A 21,076-nucleotide genomic window follows, 5' to 3' on the forward strand; every position below is an offset into this window, starting at 1 on the left:
ATTCTAAAGCGATATTGTGTACTGTATTCAAGACATCAATTACTTAGTTTCAAGCATTATTGCATGTGCTCTAAGTCTCTACCTTTAAGAGTCTTTAGTTTATATTTCCTTTCTTCAAGTTGTACTTTTTGCTGTAAACACCATGAGCATGATGAGCATGTTGTACCTATGAATACATAATAACACAGGTGCTGCCAAAATTGGAGAGCAGCATGCAGAAGAATGAAACAGGTTCCATTTCTTTCAACCCCCCCCCCCAAATTAATTGATTAAAGGTGGATAAAAGTTTTAAATGTGAGATACAAACTGTAAGAATTCTAGAAAAATAAATGTATGGAAAGCCCTCCTAGATATTGGCCTAGGTAAAAATTGTGACTTTGATCCCAATGACAATAGGAACAATAACAAAAATAGGTAAATGGAATTTGACTAAATTAAAAAGCTTCTATGAAGTCAAGGAAACAATAAACAGAGAAAATGGACAACTTACATGATGAGAAAAAAATTTCAATCTATGTATCGTGATGAAGGACTAATAATCAGAATTTACAAATAATTCAAGAATATCAGAAAAAAATACAACCCCATTAAAAAGAGAGCAAAAGGGTGGTGCCTGTGGCTCAAGGAGTAGGGCGCAGGCCCCATATACGAGAGGTGGCAGGTTCAAATCTGGCCTTGGCCAAAAACTGCCAAAAAAGAAAAAAAAAAAGTTCTGGGTCCTCTACCTAAATACATGGGCAGTGCCTGTGGCTCAAAGGAGTAGAGTGCCAGCCCCATATGCCAGAGGTGGTGGGTTCAAACACAGCCCCAGCCAAAAAAACTGCAAAAAATTAAAAAAATAAAAAGAGGGCAAAAGACATGAACAGAAGCTTTTCAAAAGAAGATAGACCAATGACCTATAAACATATGAAAAAATTTTCAATGTCACTAATCATCAGACAAATACCAATTGAAACCACAATGAGATATATTGTCCTACCCCAGTTAGAATATTAAAATTCAAGATGGTGTGTTTGCAGAGAGAAAGGAATGCTTATATATTGTTGGTAGGACTTCAAATTAGTACAACCTCTATAGAAAAATGTGTAGAGAATCCTTAAAGGACTAAACATAGACCTACCAATTGATCCAGCAGTCCCACTATGGGGTATTTATGCAAAAGAAAAGAAATAATATGATCAAAAAAGATATCTGAACTTGAGTGTTTATAGGAGCACAATTCAAACCTGCAAAATATGGAATCAACCCAGTGCCCAGGAATCCATGAGTGGGTTAACAAAATGTGGTATATGCATACCATGGAGGACTAACGACCCATAAAAAGGATGAATTAATGCCATTTGGAACAATTTGTATGTAGACTGGAGACCATTATTCTATGTGAAGTATCTAAATAATGTAAAAACAATCACTATATATACTCACTTTCAAAGTGCCATAAACTGATGAGCACTCATGTACACAGAGGGAAGTAAACTTAGGGAAATCAAGCAGGGGTGGGAGTGGGTGGGCAGAAACCAAGCACACAGTGCAATGAACACTGTCTGCTGATGGTCCTCACTCAAGCATCACAAAAGCAAGCCATGTGACCAAAAACATATGTACCTCCATGATACTTTTAAATTAAAAAAAAAAAAAGAACACATATCACAAATAAACACACACAGAGAAATTCATTGTGTGTTGAGGCCATGGCAATAAAACCTTGGTGAAGGTTCTGTTTCTTCTTTAGGTTGATAAAAGAATCCCTCTTTTGAGTTTTAGAATCATACAAATTAGATTGCATTTGCATGTTAATAATTCATCATCAAATTTCCCTGGAAAATTTTTAAATTTCTCTTGGAACTTAGAAAATGGCTAAAAATTCTGTTCTTTTTTTCTTTTATTTATTTAGTCATTGATCAATGTAACTGTACATATTCATTGGGTACGTGTGGTGTTTTGATGCACAATGTGTAATGATCAGATAAATCACGGTATCTGGGATATTCACCACCTCAATCATTTATAACTCCTTTATGTTGGAACATTTGAAATTTTCTAGTTATTTTGAAAGACACAGTAACTTGAGTCACCCTCCTGTGCTATGTAACCCTAGAATTTATTCCTTTTATCTAACTATATATTTGTTCTCCTTAACCAATTTAAATGCCATCCAGTCGTGTGATTACACAGCCCCAGCCCCGAGCTCTTTTTTGCGGTTTGCAATATAAGTACGGGCACTTCAAGAAAGTTAGTTTTCATTATGGTAGTAGAGTCGACCCTTGTTGAACTTTGAAAATTCCTGACATCTGTGCTCTTAGTGTCTCTTGGAATCTGAGCTGTAAAATGTGACTCTTATTTTGGCTTTGTACATATGTGTGACATCTAATGTTTGCCACCTGCTGTTGTGCTCCAATATCGCAAAGGTTTGCTGGCAAAGCTTTGTCATTGTTGCTGCTGTTTTCCAGTATCATTCTTTGTGTTTCTCTTCTATACCAACCACCTGGCACTCTCCTGTTTTCACAAAAAGCCAGGATGGGCCTATTGTCAAAATGAGTCTTTTTATACCCCTGGGAGACACAAAGTAACATCCTCTCACAGATGGTCTGCAGTCTGTACCATAGTTGAATAGCTAATTATGACAAGTAGCCAAGGATTAACAAGTCAGTAGAATCAACTTAAATTGTGACACAAGCTTATGCTTCAAAGGCTAAGAGCAAAAAGATTATTTCAAGATGATGACAATGTTGGTAACTATACTCTGTATAAAATGCGTGTTTGGCAGTTGCATCTCATTTCATTGCAACGTGTCTAAACAGCTCAGATGCGTGAATGCAATTGTGAATTCTTCTTTTCCATTATAAAAACAGTGGTTTTCATGATTATATTTTTCAAAATGCTAATTACAATATTTAAGCATTTTATTCCAAGAGGAATGTTTTGAACACTTAGGTTGATTAAATAAATATATATTTTGTATTTTTCAAATAATATTTTTGAAACAAATCAAACATAAATTTATAGGGAAGGTCTTCATAGCATGGAGATCTGAGAGACTGGTTTTGTTTGTTTGGTTTGCATTTACTGATTCTCAGCTATACCATAACAATGAGAAATATTAACTTTTGGTTTTAGGAGACTATTTTATTGTCTTCATTATCACTAGCTATTCCTTAAGATATTTAAACCTAACTTTTCCTTCAAAAGGCTACTTTATGCATAATCATAGTTAACCCAGTCTACACCAAATTCTTGTATTTTCTTTTTTCTTCTTAGAAAGTACGACGTGTTCTGCTAATATCTCCAACAATTATTTGTCTTGAAGTTAATTTACATGTAAATACTTTTACGACATGAATTTGCACTCTCATTAGCATTTCTGTAAGCTAAGAAAAATAAGCTATGACAATTTTACTCTGTAATAATTTTCGTCTATGGTTATAATCACATAAGCTTCTGACGTTATGCTGCAACTTAGAAATGGTAAAATATAATTCAAGATTAAATTAGTTGGAGAGTTTATCTGAGTTTCCATTTTATGGTGAGGAGATTGGTCTCCTAACCATGTCCAATACCTGCTGTCAGGGGTACGGACTCCCGATTAATTTTAGAATGAACATACATGTCATCAGTGACTGACCTATTTCTTTAACTTTCTCTACTATCTATTCCCTGGAATGAATACTTCCACTGCTAATGAGGAACTTTTCAGTTCTGTATTAAAGACTGATCTGTAAAGCTTGTGTTTTGATTACAGATGCCAGTTGGTTTCAATTGCCAGAACCCTTTCTTTTTTATTTTGGTAAAAGAATGATAATTTTTGGCAGCCTGTGGCTCAAAAGCATAGGGTGCTGGCCCCATATACTGGAGGTGGCAGGTTCAAACACAGCCTCGGCCAAAAAACAAACAAACAAACAAATAAAAACAGAATGCTAATTTTCCTTGGAGCAATGCCTCTTACATATTCTTAGTGCATTGTTTTCAAATCCTGACTCCCTGGCTGCTGAGTTGAGCATGTTGCTCGGCCACTCTGTTTCCTGATAGTTGTGACTAGTTAATATGTCACATGACCCAAGCTAGACAACATTAAAATCAATCCTAAGATTTTAGTGGAAATGCATAAAAGAAATTCTTTGGGGGGACAATGGGAAGAGGTGGCCGGGGCATAAGATATGAGAGCCTGTGGGGATCACATTTGCCAGCATTACTGGGAAAGCCAGCCTGGAGTATGAGCCACTGTGGAATTAGCCACAGGAATAAAAAGACAGGCAGGTACCTAAAGACATTGTTTTCAGGCTGTGAATCCAACTTATCTTTTTTAGAACTACTGGTTCCTTAAATCAATGAGTGGTAGTTCACTGTGTTCTGTGAACCAGTTCAGCATGAGATTTCTGCACAGAAAATCAGCATGCTTGGTATAACATGGAATCTTAACATTATCTTCACATTGTAAGTTTGGACTCAGTTCAGATGTGAACCCAGATAGTCCAAATTGACTCACCTTCCCCTATCCCTTCCATTTTCCCCTTGAAAGAGAGCTATTAACGGAGCTCTAATAGATACATAGTCCATTAGAAAGGTGCTGATCGATTTTACCCAACTTTGTATTTTTCTACCATCTACAATCAACATTTAATTCTGAACATCTTCAATCGTTTACGATATTCATAGTCCTGATAAATAAACAGAAAGGATGGATCATTTAACCCAGTAACGTCAAAGACAGAAAATGATCAAGAGTGCCAACATCATCAAACAGTGCTATTAAAAACACAGACTCAGGCGGCCGTCCGTGCGCTGCATGGATACTTCCACATTTGCACTTGGATCTGAGTTAATTTGAATAAGATATTTAGTAGCCATTTCTGCTGTTTCATTATCCAAAGTGTTAACACATTAGATAAGGGCTGGATGGCGTGTGTGGGGGAGATGTTCCTCACATCAGCGAGATTATTGACAGAAAAAGAAAAAAAAAAAATATATATATATATATTTATATATATATGTAGTATTATCCAGATGTTCATCCCATCTGTTTTAAAATAGCTTTTTAAAGAGGCGACTAGAACTTCAAAGCACTGGTAAGATACACTAAAAGGGAGGTGTGCTCAATGATCCAGGGTGGTAACTTGAAAAATACATGCTGGGGAAACAGATCAAGGTCTTGTTCCCTTCATAAATTGCATAATATTAATTCTTACCACTTCACTAATTACAGTGTAAGTTGCCAACACTTTAAAAGTAAATATGCATCAAAACACTTACAGTATGTATAAAAAGACTTCACTAAATGTTTTGAGCATTTTTTTAGTAAATACGAATTGTGTCCTGTAGGTCAAGTACCTGTGTTCCTAACTGCTAACGTCAGTGTGAACTCATTCCTTGCCTTATCTACGGGGCAATCATTCCATATCTATGGGTCAATCCATTCCTCTAGCCCAAGGCTGCCTTTGCCTGGGTTGTAGTAGTAAAAGGATCAATCTAGGATGCAACTGTAACCTGGACAAATTCAAGCCCCCAGTGAAATGAGTGTAGGACAGATGAGAAAACCTAAGTATACGTCTATTCCTGCAGAACATCTTAGGCTTTTTCAAAAAGGTGAGAGAGATTTCATGTCTTAAAAGTGTGCATTATTGCTTAAAGATGGTTGTACATCTTAAGATAGGATGTTGCCGATTTCTTTAGTTGTAGGAATTAAAAACTACACTGTCAAAAGACAAATGCCTTTTTCAATTCTTCTCCCAGGCATGGTCTTAATATTATCCAGATTAAGAAGAATGATTCATATATGGTTAAGGAATGTAACTGCACACATGCAAGTTGTTTGAATACTGAGACCAAAAAAAAAAAGAACTGTAGAAATTATTGAAATAAAAGTTTATTGAGGATTCATATATTTTATGAAAGGCCTGGATTTTTATTCTTTAATATATCATTTTTATGAAACTAACTCATATTAATATTTATGAAATTGTTCATTCATATTTTGAAAATTGTGTTCTGCTTTATTGCTGAGCTCACAGTACATTTAGAAAACTCTTGTCTTTTCCAGATTGAGCAAATGAAAATTTAGGTGTTCACTTAATAGTTTTCAAGTGGATTGAGCTCTTCTCGAAAGGACTCACTTTGAATATCACAAGTCATATTTTTCATGATAAAGAGAATGATAATATTAGCTTTCAAATGCCTACTTGGAATCTAATTGATGACATGAAGTGATATTATTTTCTGTTTGTAGATAAGGCTGCTGATAAGCAATAAGATAGATGGAGAGAGAAGAAAGAAAGGGACTGGAACAGAAGAGAAAGGACAGTGATGGGCTCTTAAAGAGATGTCTAAGGGCACATGAAGATTAGAGGAGAGTCAGTGGAAACCGAAAATGAGGAGCAGAAGAAGCCAGACTTAGAGGAGGCAAAGATAAATGAAAATACAGGCACAAGTTAGGAAGGACACTTGGAAAGAGAGAATGATACAGAGAAATGATATAACCAAGAATGCATTTGCTAAAGAGATAAAGAATAAAATTAAATATTTACTATATTAAAACATAAATATATGTTGCCTTATTGAAAAGAGGTAACACAAGCCACAAGTTCAGTTGGTTAGGTTTTTATTTAGATTTCCCTTCTCAATATCATCCAAGCTTCTCTGCAATCAGAATCAATTTTACTCTCCCTGATCTGGTTGTGCTGCCTTTCTATAAAGCAAAAAAGTACCCACAATCAAAATATAAAACAAAGTTTACAATAATACAAGGAGACACTCCAAATCGTGTAATTTGGTATATGGATGCTCCTTGACTTACGATGGGCTTGTGTCCTGATAAATCTATCATCGGTTGAAAGTATCCTAAGTCAAACATGGACTTCTTATAGCTATGATAAGATATGAAAACACAAAGCATGTTACCCAAAACCCACTGGCAACACAGTAATTCTCCGTCCTTATCCTGCGGCTGGTTGGGAACTGCAGCTTCTCACTGCTGGCCAGCATCACAAGGGTCTCACTTCTCGGCCCTTTGGCTAAGATGAAGTGTTTAGCATCACCAGAATATCTCACTGTATATGACTAGCCTGGAAATATCAAAATTCAGAATTTGATGTAAGGCCTTTAGTGAATGTGTATTGCTTTCTAGCCCTCTTAAAGTCAAAAAACTGTAAGTTGATAGCTTGGTGCCCATAGCTTGGTGAGTAGGGCACAAGCCACATACGCTAAAGGTGGTGGGTTCAAAACTGGCCTGGGCCTGCTAGACAATAACAACTGCAACTAAAAAAATGACTGGGCATTGTGGTGGGCACCTGTTGTCCCACCTACTCAGGAGGCTGAAGCAAGATAGTTGCTTGAACCCAAGAGTTTGAGGTTGCTGTGAGCTGTGACATCACAGCACTCTATTGAGGGTGACATGGTGAGACTCTGTCTCAAAAAAAAAAAATTATAAGTTGAACCATCTTTAGTTGGGAGTCAACTATATTTTCTTTTTTTAAAAAATTAAGTTAATTTTTTGAATTTCAGATGAATATGAGGGTGCAAATGTTTAGGCTACATTGTCTTCAGCTCTAAGGTAAAGTCCAAGTTATAGTTGAGTTCTTACTCAGGGGACCTGTTGAGCACTCTCAGATTGTGCACATTGGGGGATATCCCACCAATCACCCTCCCTCCTCCCCACTCCCCTCTACTTGTGTTTTTTTCTTTTGTGTGGGCATGTGTTTGTTTATATAATGGTTTCATATTAATACTGAGTACATTGGATACTTCTCTCCTATTCTTGAGATACTTTACTAAGAAGAATGTTTTTCAGTTCCATCCAGGTCAACACAAAAGATGTGAAGTCTTCATCTTTTTTTATAACTGAATGTATAACACAGTTTATTAATCCATTCATGGGTTGATGGGCGCATGGGTTGCTTCCACAACTTGGCAAATGTGAATTGAGCTGCAGTAAACCTTCTAGTGCAAATTTCTTTGTCGTAAAATGATTTTTGTTCTTCCAGGTAGATACCTAGTAATGGGACTGCAGTATCAGATGAAAGGCCCGACTGTTAGTTTTTTGAGAATCCTCCATATTTCTTTGCATAAAGGTTATATTAGTTTTCAAACCCACTGCCGTGTAAAAGTGTTCCCTTCATTCCATATCCATGCCAGCACTGCAAATTCAGGACTTTGTGAGGTGGGCTAATCTCACTGGAGTTAGGTGGTATCTCAGAGTCGTTTAGATTTGCAATTCTCTGATGACTACGGCCAATGAGCAGTTTTTCATTCATCTGTTATCTTCAGAGAAGTTTCTGTTCAAGTCTCTTGCCCCCTTGTAAATGGGGTTGTATGCTCTTTTCTTGATTAATTTTTTTCCTGATTAATTTGAGCTCTCTGTAGATTCTAGTTATGAGCCTTTTGTCATGTTTATACTGTGTAAACATCTTTTCCCATTCCGAAGGTTCTCTGTTTGTTTTAGTTGTGGTACCTTTACCTATACAGAAAGAGAAGAAACCATGTGTAGTTTCACAGAATGACATTTTAACTGGAAGGACTTCTAATTAAAATAGTGACTGATACATTATTTGCAGTTTAAAAATGTTAGTTAAGTTCCTTTATACCAAAAGCATATCCATGCTTGTCTTTTTCGTGTACATTCATATTAATATTCTACTCAACTAGTATTTGTTAGGGCTCCTTTGTTTGCAAGAGAAAGAAAAACAGCTCAAAGAAGCTGGAAGCAATGAGGATTGTTACAAGGAGCTCCTCAGGCCTGGCTCCGTGCAGGGACCCAAATGGGCTCCCAAAGAGTCTGCTGCTTTTGATGCTTTTTGTGTGGGTCCCATGACAATTGGATTTTAATTATGTCAGGATTTGTTCATGTAGCTGTATGTTAAGGCTGCTTACAGCCCAATACTTAAACTTCTCTGACTATAATTAGTAAGTGAAGGAGACCTTCTCTCTTAGCATACATAAGTAAAAACCTCAGGGTTTTTGGAATTTCCTCCTTAAACAATGTAATGGGAAGACAAATGTTCTTGCTTTTTGGTTAAAAACAAAAAGACATAGGTATTAAATGACTTGGTAATATTAAATAAGTGGTTGGGATACGAATATAATTTAAGAATTTTTTTAACATGTGCCACTCAATTATTATTTCATATCATAGTCTTTTCTTTTCTTTTTTTTTTTTTTTGCAGTTTTTGGCTGGGGCTGGGTTTGAACCCACCACCTCCAGCATAGGGGCCAGCGCCCTACTCCTTTGAGCCACAGGCGCCACCCAGAGACAGAGTTCAGAAGGTGGTAGAAACACTGAGGAGTGGCGGTAACTACAGTTGAAGATTTTCTTCTTCTTGCACGGCCGTCTGCCTCCTGCCCTGGGAAGTAGTTCCTAACTGGCCACAGACTGGTACCCACCAAGGAGAAGAAGAAAGCTTCCTCGGTAGTTACGGCCACTCCTCAGTGCTTGCATCACCTTCTGAACTCTGCCTCCTGTCAGATCAGCTGTGTCAGTCACTGGAGTCTCATAGGAGCACCAGCCCTACTGGAAAATGCACAAGAGAGATACGTGGGTTTCCTGTTCCTCACATCATCTAATGCTTGATGATCTGAGGTGGAGATAAGTTGTGCTTAAATCATCCCAATGCCATCCCTCCTTTCCAGTCTAGAAAAAATTGTCCTCCATAAAATGGGTTCCTGTGACCACAAAGGTTGGAGACCACGGTTTCACACGCATCTGTGTAATATTTACCCTGTATGTGCAACAAGAGATTGACAGGATATTTCTCTGTGGGCTACTCCTTACGTATATGTTTCTCGACTGTGTAACTAAATAGTAGACAGTAAGCATATGGTGCTGAATTCAAAACCAATCTTTGACATAGAATTATACTGTCAGTATATGTAGACCATGGGTTTTCATAGATTCTTCTTTATTCAAGTATCTCTTACTAATTTACTTGAACCCAAATGGTGCGTTTATTTTTCTATTAATTACTAAATGTTTACCCTTTTCAGATGCCAGGTTATGCACTATTTTTCATGTACTTCAACCAAGTATGCCCTTGATAACAAGGGAAGATAGGTGGGAGAGTTTGAATAAATGAAAACCCTCATGACTGCAGATAAACCAGCAGGACATTGATCCTTTCCTGGCCATTGGCTACATGACGTTTTCATTGCTTACAAATCCTAAATACACTCAGCATCCTCTTTACAGAAGCAAAGAATACGTCAAAGAATATAATAGATTCAGCCTGCTGAAATGTGTCCATTCAGGAATTTATAAATCCCATAAAGGCAGTAAAGCAAAGGAGTGTTTTTATGACACACAGGAAGGACTGTTTTTTTTCATTAAGGTGTTTAATATACCATTCAGCTTAGGTAACTTCCATAACGGGTTTTCCTGCTTATAATTATGCCTAGTAATACAGATGTAGCTTACAGAACAAATCTAAAGTGCAATGAATTGAAATATCCTTTAATATATATTTCTCTGGATAAAACATTTGTAATCATAGTTTCATAATAAAGCAAACTTTTTCTAGACATTTTATTATTATAAATTTAGAAAGAGGAGCATGAGGCTTATTTTTAGGAGGTATTGTTTCCTTAATAGCATTAAATAGAAACTCATCATGATGATATTCTTTCCATAGTGTGGGGGAAATAATTTGAATCAAAAAGTTTTGTAACTAAATATTACCAATTTGGGGTAGTGCCTGTGGTTCAAGGAGTAGGGCGCTGGCCCCATATACTGGAGGTGGCAGTTTCAAGGCCTGCCCTGGCCAAAACTGCAAAAAAAACCCAAAACAATAAATAATAGTAATAATAAATGAAATAATTGTTACCATTTTTTAGCAGTTTGTGCTAATATGATGGGAGGTGATAGTGATATTTGTTAGTTACATTTTCTTCTTGCTTATTATTAGAGATTAACATCTTTCAGTATTTAGATTAAACAAAGAAATACAAATATTATGACAACAATCTATTTTATAATAGAGAAAACTGTAGAAATGGATGACTAAGAAATTGGTTGGAGTCTGGACTTTGAAACTTTCTTGATAGTACATTGGCTAAATCATTTAACTCTTCTTGTTTGATTGTTCGCTAACATAGAGCATTAATCTGAACCGTTCTTAAGGGATTTTATAATTGCAATACGTTATGTTGTGTATTTCCAAGCTCTTTATACCAGATTCTCTTGACTGTTTGAAAATATCAGGATATTATTGTTAGTTATAGGTTTGAGAGTTTCCATCTGTGTGTTTGTATTTCATAAGTAATTTTAGGAGGACACTTAATTGAGCAATAGGAATATATGAAAAAATCTTGGACCTACAATTACACAAGCCTATTTATAAATCCTGGCCCTTCTATCAAGTAGTTTCATACATCCAGCAAGTTTTTAACGACCTTGTTTCTCAGTTTAAATTCATTAGCATAGTAGAAATAATAATTCTTTTTCTAGCAAAGTTGGGAAAATATATGAACTATGCTAGACTGTTTATACATATACTTAACAATTCTCAATGATACTTTGAAAACCATCTTTGTAATAGAAAAATAAAACATTTTAATATCAGGATTAATATTAAGTTTTCAGAAGTACTTATAGTATACTATTTCCCAAAGACGTATGCTCACTAAATGTTAACTCTCATGCTATTTCTTTTCAATGGGCTTTTAGCTTATATCTATTTATTATAAATATGTGAATTGTTTATCACTGTTGTCGAGCTGGTATTTCTGGGGAAATATAAACTAGATATTACCACAATCGATAAAATTCCTAAATTACTAAGCTTTTGTTGCTAGTAATTATGCTTGAGTTAAGAAGAACATTTTGAATTTTAGATATCAGTAAGTCTGCTACTGGCAATTATTAAACAATCTTTTGTTATGTGGACTGACAAACACGGAGAAATTATTGACTCTGAAACAAATATAAGTCTCTTAATCGCGTTTTTTAACCAAACAATTTTTCTTATATATTTGCACTTTATTGTGAAAATAAAGTATGCATTTTGCATGAAGCATCAAGATAAGTTCATTATTGATTTAAAAGAATCTTAGGAGGATAATAATTCATAATAAATGTATATATTATCTCTAAAAATTATTGTTTTCATAGAAGATAATGCAAATATTACCCCAAAAAACAATTCAACACTTGGAAAATAATTTGTATAACAGGGAAGGTTGTATTCTTTATAATTTGATTCATTAATTCATTATAGTAAAAACTGATCCTTTTACACTTTATCTACCAAAACTTTGCTCTAATTGGCCTGTATTCATTGAAAAGAGCTTTTGTTGATTGGCATTTTTAAAGAGAAAAAACTATAGTTGTGATAATTAATTATTTAACTTTTAAAAAATTCCGTGGATAAATTAATAATTTCACATTCCAATATGAGACCTCTCTCCTAAATTTATAAATAAATTAGTTTTTAAAATGGAAAAATGCATGGGTTGAGAATGATGAAATTAATTCCTCCAAACTATATTTTAACTTACAATCAAATAAAGAAAAATGAGAGCAGGAAAGGGCATTATACTACATATCTGTGTAGGTAGGAAGAAACTCGATAATGAGAAAATGATATTATTCCTTACCAGTGAGAACACTAATCCCCAACCCTCACATAAACCTTTCCTAATGAGAAAACTGAGATCAGAAGAGGAAAAGAAAGATATTCAAATTCACAAATTTACGTAGTGGCAAAAACAGAATTCAAATCTAGGTGTGTATTTTTCTGTTACTCCATAGCCCATAGTCTCAAGTGTACAGAGTAGGCTGAGTAATATAGTTAAGAAAACCAAAACCAAAGCAAGCACACAGCAACCACCTGGGTTTTAGACATCAAACTCCCCTACCATGCATTCAACTTTATTAATTGCATAACTTTTGTCATGCTACTTAAAGGTACAATAAAATGAAATAAGCCAAAAAGTACTTGGAAGGATATAACTGGACTATTTTTCAACAACATATTGATGAGAAAGCTGTATTTCTATGGCTAATGCTGGTTTATGTTTCAGAAGAATGTATGGACCCAATTTGAAAAGTTTCCAAAAAAGTGTAGTCATTAATATGAGTAAGTGGAACTGTGGATATTACAAAGGGAACTAGGATGCTATAATACTACAATAATTCAAATATAAATTATCTTCTTGTGGCTTCTAGGAAGTGAAAGAATAGCTAGAGTGTTGGATTATTCCCGTATGCGCCTCAGTATTGATGGGTTGAATTGTTATCACTATTAAGGATCCTGGAATACATTTTGTTAGGTAATTGCTCCAGAGAAGCCCGTTCCCCAGAAAGCCCCTTCCTGCTTTCTCTTAAAGTTTCAGCTCCTCTAAACAACAGGGAATGGCCCGCTTATCTCATCTCCCTCTCCCAATTACTCACTGAAAATTTCAAACTTATGGCCCCCCCAATGGCTCTTCATTGGCTATTCTGCCATCCCGTCATCATTCTGAGACTTTCCCTAATGGAGCCTACATAGGAATGCACTTTCTTTTGTTCTTTCTCTTTTTCCCTCCTCCCTGGTACTGCTCTGCAGCCTCCCTCCTCCACCAATAAAGACCTTTCCTACAAGCCTTGGTGGTCTGTAAGATCTCTGCCTGTCGAGTGCCACCCTTTCACATTCTCTCTCTCTCTTTTTCTTTTACTACCAACTACCTTATAATATTTTTTCTTCTGAGTTCTGAAAATATCAGTTTCCAAAATTGTCATTATTATTAAATATATATTTATATTGCAGTGGAAGTATTTTGTTTAAATACCTTAAAGTTGATAGTTAAATAGTTGATAGTTGAAACCAGCTTCGAGTATGATGGAAACACTTTGAACTGAGAATTATAAAGCTGCTTTTTTATTAGCACATCTAAACTAGACCTAACTTCCTAGAGCACTGTCAAGTTTATTATGTCAACCGGGTGAGCTGAGTCAAGATAGCCTTTCAGATATCAGTATTTGCTGAGCCCTTTCACCTTTGGAAAGTAGGGGATGCAGAATAGTTCCCTCAAGGCACAGCTGTTCACAGACAACAACAACAATAAAAATAGCTCAACAAAGCAAGAGAATTACAAAGAGTAATCTACAAACAAACTCACTGCCAAGGATGTGGGATAAACTCACCTTATCTTTCTAAGGAGAGATACTGATACTTTCAAAGGAATAAAGACAGAATTTAAAAGGAAAGTGCTGCATCTAATGAGTACTTTTCAACACTGTTCTCCAAAATTGCCGACACAGAAGTTGATATTTGTAGGGTGCACAGTGGGAACATTTGAGCTGTTTTATGTCTGGTCTAGTGTCTTGTCAACTGAAGACCCTTCTGAGCTTTCTTTAGGATTTTCTGAATAGTGTCACAGAGCATCAAAAACCCTTCCTTAGAACACCTTAGATCAGAAGGATCAAATCCTATAAGCTATCAAGCTATTTCCTTTCTAACCCACCTTATTTTTAAAGATATTATATCTGTCTTTAAAATAAGGATCTAAAATACTGTGTGAATACTTGGGCTATAGACTGCTATTTCTGTGAGCTTTCTTATTTTGAATTACCTTTTAAACAAATTTTGTTAAATATTCTTTGCCACTTAGGTGAGGTGCTAGAGAGATGAAGTTGAATAATAATTAAAAAAAAAAAAAAGAGCAAGTACCTTGCTTTTTGAAATCTTATATTCAAATTGGGGGCAGAGAATGATGGCCAAACAATAATCCAGTAAGAAAATCTAAAGTAATCACATGACATCTGTTGTACTCGAGGGTCATGAGGTGATGGGAGGTCTTTTGCGTTTCATCATCATGAAAATAGTGGTATACTATATTTTATGGAAAAATAGGAGGAACTCATTTTCTCAAACTGTCTTTTATTATTCCAGGGATGTTTGTTCATGGAGTCTTAGATTCAAAAAAATGTAAATGAGTCATTCTCACAATGGTTACATTTGGAAGTTACATGGACTAGAATATTATCGAAACACCTTTTCCTTTTTCACTGAAAATGAGCTCCTCATTGTACATTGAATTGTTTGAAAATTTACTAGAAATTCATGTCAAGGCTGGTGTAATTTAGATTCACTAAAATTTCCTTCAGTTAATTATAAAATTGTTATTTTCCTTTTTTTCCTGGAATAGTTTCTTCTATTTTGGGATAAGAGAACTTAAAACGAAAGCCTAAACAGAGAAGTTGGATGGAAATCTTATTGATTAATTTAATGAAACAGAGAAGTTTAATGAAAACATGACTGTTGATTAATTACTTTACTCATTCACTCTATAAGTCCCTGGGTGAGTAAAATACAGTTGCCACATGACAAAACTATTCAGGGAAGTATGCAGAAAGGGTTAACATGGCAGGCCTGAGAGGTGATCCTTAGAAAGATCTGCTTGCAAGGTTGACCAGGTCTGGAATCTTCAAACTCAGATTTATGGAAATGGTCTGGTCATTCCCTAACTGATTAGCCTCCTGGGACCTAAACTGTTTGTACAAACAATATAGTTTTTGCTAAACATCTGCCCCCACCCCCTGCCAGGAGTTGAGAATGTTGATGTGTGCAAGAGAATGCGAAGTAAGTCTCTAATAAGCTTCTCTAGAGGACACATCACAATTGGTGTCCCAACTCACTGCTGGAAGAATTTCAGATTCTCAATGACTTATGATGGGTTTATATCCTGATCAAGCTGTTGTAGGTGGAAAATTTCATAAGTCATAATTCTATTTAATACTCCAATAAACTCATTGTCAAGTCAAAAAATCATAAATTGAACCATTGCAAGTCAGGTACTGTCTGCCTGCATCTCTGTAATTTGAATTAGAAAGGAGTCTTGAAAATTTGTACCTGGTGTCCTGTGGACATTGCCCTGCGCTCCTTTCCCTTTGCTAATTTTGCTTTGTAATCTTTCATGATAATAATTCATAGTTGTGTATATGCCTATATGCTGAGTTTAAAGAAACCAGCTAGTGAATCATCAAACCTAAAGGTGGTTTTGGGGACCCATGACACAGAAAAGATAAAAGAAAATATATGCTAATCATGACATCTAGGATTATAATTTTATTTGCACATAATTCATAGAAATATACTCTTTTTAAGTTGTGGATCTCAACTAACAGTAGTTTTGCCTCTTAGGGGACATTTGACAGGTTTGGTAGTCACAACTGGGAGAAGGAGAGTCATGTAGTGTTTGGAGAAAGGCCAGGATGCTGCTAACACCCCCCCCCCAATAATAAGCTACTGTATGGAAACGTCCGTTCTGCTGTGCCTGCGAAACCATATATTAGATAAGAGTGTAAGACAACATGCAACCACCTATCAAGATAAAGACGGTGGAAAAAAATACTAAGACAGACTATGCAAAGAGAAAGAACTTAATTTTAATTAGAAAAATCAATTTAACTTTAAGGCATTATGAAACCTAAACTCTTTAGAATGGTTACAAAACCCCTGGAGACACAAATATTCATATCGCTCTTAAATTATTGGCATAGCTACATAGTACTTGGTATTTAGTGAATAGAATGTTTGGAAATACAGAATATTGTTTCAATAGGAATATCACCAGAATTCCAAATTTACCAGATGTGTATGACTTGACTCCACTATATATCTTTAAATATAAGGTACATACATATTACATATTTGTATATAGAGAGACTATATAAAGAGGGTACCAAAAATGCATACACATTTTAAGAAAGAAAAGACTGTATAAATGATAATACCCAATATGTACCAATAACATTTGTTATAGTGTACATCATATCCTGTATCTCTTATAACTGCAGAAATCACCGTGGTGATGTTTTCTTCCCCAAAGTACACACTTGAATAATGTAATTGAGCATTATAATTTTAATACAATCTTTTCCTTGATTAAAACTTGTATATACTTTTCTGGCACCCACCTTTCATTGGAGCACAGGATTTCTGATGCTTATTTACTCTGTTGCCATTCTGCCAATGATGTGCACATAACTCCTATTATTAACTGTAAATGTACATTAAAAATTACCCTATGTCTTACCCTATTTTAGTTTGTTATAAAGGAACACCCGAGGCTGAGTAATTTATTCAAGAAAGAGTTTTATTTGGTTCACAATTCTGCAGACTCTGCAAGAAATGTGGCACCAGGATCTGCTTCTGGTTAGGACCTCAGGAATCTTACAGTAGTGGCAAAGAGTGAACAAGTGTGTCATGTGGCAAGAGAAAGAGCATATGGAGGGTGCCCAGTTCTTTATATCAATCAGATCTTGTGTAAGCTAATTGAAGGAGACCTCCTTTACCACCAAGGGGACACAACCAAGCCATTCATGAGGATCTGCCCCTAGGACACCAGCACTTCCCACCAGGTACCACCTTCAACACTGGGGATCAAAATTCCACATGAGGTCCAGAGGACATAAATATCCAAACTAAATCACCTTAAAATAAGTGATTCCAATATGTCGTAGTGATGTTATAAATGATAATTGCAAAGCATTTCTGCCATAGCAATGACTCAGAAAAATAAATAAATAAATGCGAGTCATTTAAACTTAACCCCAAATTGAGGCTTATCAAAATACTGATGAGTTTGGGTGGATAAGAAAATGAGAGCTGGCTTTAGGTGCTTGCAGTGTGATGAAAACTGGGGCTAATATCTTCATTGTTACACTAGATTGGAAGATGGCAAGCAGATCTTAAAGAAATAGAAGGGGATGGGAATGCCCAGAGCCACACGATTATTGCCAAGTAACTTTTGGTAGATGTATAATATGTATGGACATTTTTAGAGCAAAGCAGAGGTCCACTATACTAGGTATATATAAAAACACACACATACACACACACACAATGGGTATTGGAATTGTACTAAACTCACATTGGAACTTGTATAGTATATGGATAAAATATTATGTAAATGTGGTTTTTTGTGATAGTTTAGGTTGAGTTAAACATGTTGGAGTAAAACACATTTGGGATCAAACTCCAGTGGTCCTATTTACTATATATAGATAACTAAGGTGAATTAGTAATTTTGCTAAATCTTTATCAGTTATCAACGCTTCTTAACTTCTAAAATCGTAGTGTGATGCCGAGCACTAAGAAAGATGATGTGGAGCTCACAGTACGTACTTACAGATTTAGCTGTGGCTGTGCTTGTGGTGATGTTTTCTTCCCCAATGTACGCACTTGAATGATGAGAAGTATTGATTGTACGTACTTATTCCTAGAAAACTAAGATTATTCATCTTGAGGACACATGGGAGACGAGCACACAGAATAGAATAACACAAGGATAACAGAGGCAGACAGGGACAGAAGGAGATGGATGGCCGCCTCAAACTCTCGGAGGTGGTTTCTCACCCAGAATAAATGACATCTTAAAAACAAGCCCAAAGTTGGATAACATATTCACTACCAAAATCAGTTTCTGTGATTAAAAACAGCACAATCCTCTGTGGGGATGAGAACTAAAAATCCGTGAAATATTCCTGAGACGATGTGGTACAGAGATAACAAGTTGCAAGTTGAAGTTAAAGTGCTAAAAGGCTAATGGATGACTCATTATTCAGAAGAATCTGAAACTTGGTATTTGGAACGTGTTTTATAACTGTTGAAAAGAAAACATACCTTCTTCTGAGATGTATCTGTTCAAGTCATCTATTTTAAAATCGTGGGTTTTTTCCTGATGAATTAAGTCCCTTATATATTTTGGATAGTAATCCATCGTCATACAAATGATCAAGGATATAGGGGAAATGTTCAACATCATTATTCATGAGATAAAGGCAAATAAAATCACAGTGTGATATGATCTCAGACTTGCTAATAGTTATAATCAAAAAGATAAAGATAACAAGGGTTGGGAAGGCAGTGGAGAAAAGGGAACCCTTGTACACTGCCAGTACAAATGTAAATTAGTACAGTCATTGTTGAAAATAGTATGGAGATTGCTCAAAAAGTTAAAAATAGAACTACCATATGATCCAGTAATTCTGGCTGCATCTATACCCTAAGTAATGAAATTAGAATGTTGAAGAGATGTGTGTCCTCCCGTGTAAACCGCAGTTTATGACATTAGCCAAAGATACAAATTCGCCTGTGTCCATCAACAGATGAGTGGGTAAAAGAGAACGTGGGATACTAACATAATACACTATGGAATACTATCCAGCCTGAAAAGAACTGTCATTTGTGACAGCCTGGATGAACTTGTAGGCACTGTGTTAAGTGAAATAAACCAGGCACAGAAAGACAAAGACAAAGACAAATACCACAGAATCTCATTTATGTGTGGAATCTCATAAAGCTGAACTTGTATAAGAGGAGAGTAGAATGGTGTTTTACCAGGGCCTGTGGGCGTGGGGGCAAAGGTAGGAAGTTGGTGGTTAAAAGATACAAAATTTCTTTTAGATAGGCGTAAGTTCAGGAGACCTATTGTACAACACAGACACTATGGGTAAAAACTGTATGCATTCTTAATAATCACTAAAATAATAAATTTGAGATGTTCTCCCCACAAAAAAGGATGTGAGGTAATCTATGTATTCTTTACATCAATCTAACTATATCATTATATTGATATGATTCAAAACATGTTGTAGATGATAAAATATACAACTTTTTCAATTAAAAATAATTTAACTAATTTAAACAAAGTAAATGTGAATGACATAATAGTGAATCGTTTAAAGAGAAGGACTCAGTATGTTTCCAGGTATTCACCTCGGTGTTGGGGCAGGACAGTAATTTGACCTCCATCCCCACAGTTATATTCCTATTATCTAAAAGCGTTCCCTGCTAGATTATCACAACCCCAAGAAAATATCTCATAAAACTATCTTCTTTTCTAATGTTCTTGGCTCCCATGACACTAGTGTAACTAGTGATTATGCTTCCCAGACATTTGGAAATTGTCACAGAATGTGATGGTTGATATTTCTAACGACTCCAGACTTCATCACAGATTAATTTCACATTATGCTTTTATATATCATCTAGCTGCTAAATTGGTGAGTTCTACTCTCCACCATTTTATTAGGATAACTAGTCTTGTCATAGCTGATTTAAGGAAGCATTTTCCAATCCCGGGTCGGGCATGAAAACCCCATGATGTAACAGCAGTACGTGGAAGCCAGCCAGAAGCCTCCCGCCTGGCTCACTGACTTCAAGTGCAGTGTCAGATCTGGCATGTTGTCAGAGCTAAGTGCATTCTTCCAGGATGCGTCAATAACAACATCCCTGCTGGAAGAGAGAAATCATTTACCACTGAGAGGGAAAGAATACAACACTTCCTTCTTCTTGTCTACACGGGTTTTGTGCAGTCCTTCTGATTAGATCACTTTCCTTTTCTTTTTTTTTTCAGAGTGTATATAAATGGATTTAGTTTTCATTTCACCTTTTCCTTGAGTAGTGTTTTCTATAGTTAAAGGCAATCAGTGATTTAAATTTCATCTGAGCTCCAATCACATGCAATTTATAAGACTTTAGAACCCAGGTAGGTACGATGTAGTAATCAGCTTCACTTTGAAAGGACAATTTCATTTTTTATTATCTACCACAGTCATAAGCTTGGTGAATTGCTTTAAATCACTGAGGTATAATTGCTTTGGCAAGATTTTTGATTTATCCTCTTCTCGTGAAGTACTTACGAACAAAACAAAATGAAATCTGTATTCAAAATATTAACATAATCTCATGTCATGAGGGAAATGTTACCTATAAAATAGAATCAATGCTCAAGCAAAAATCTTTCTAAAGTTTGGGAGACTTTGCAATGTGCTAGAAACAACTGTATAAAAAAAAATCTATAAACAAAGATAAAATATTTTTTGCTAAAGAATGGAATTAATTTCTTGCTCCTTCATTGAAAGATAGATGTCTGCTACCTTGATTATTGCTTGAATCCGCCACACAATATAATAATACACTAATAATTCCTGCCAGAGAAGGAGACATATTTTTGTAAGCCTGTATGTTCTCATTTTTAATATAAATTCTTACATATAAATTTTGATTTTGAATCTTGTAATTGTTTTGCATAACTACCTCTCCTACATTCTATAAATATTATGTATTTTTCTTAACTTCACAGTCTGTAGATTTCAGCGACATTCTAGTTC

The sequence above is a fragment of the Otolemur garnettii genome, unplaced genomic scaffold, assembly GCF_000181295.1.
Source record: "Otolemur garnettii isolate 467f Iridium unplaced genomic scaffold, OtoGar3 scaffold00008, whole genome shotgun sequence".
NCBI classification, from domain to species: Eukaryota; Metazoa; Chordata; class Mammalia; order Primates; family Galagidae; genus Otolemur; species Otolemur garnettii.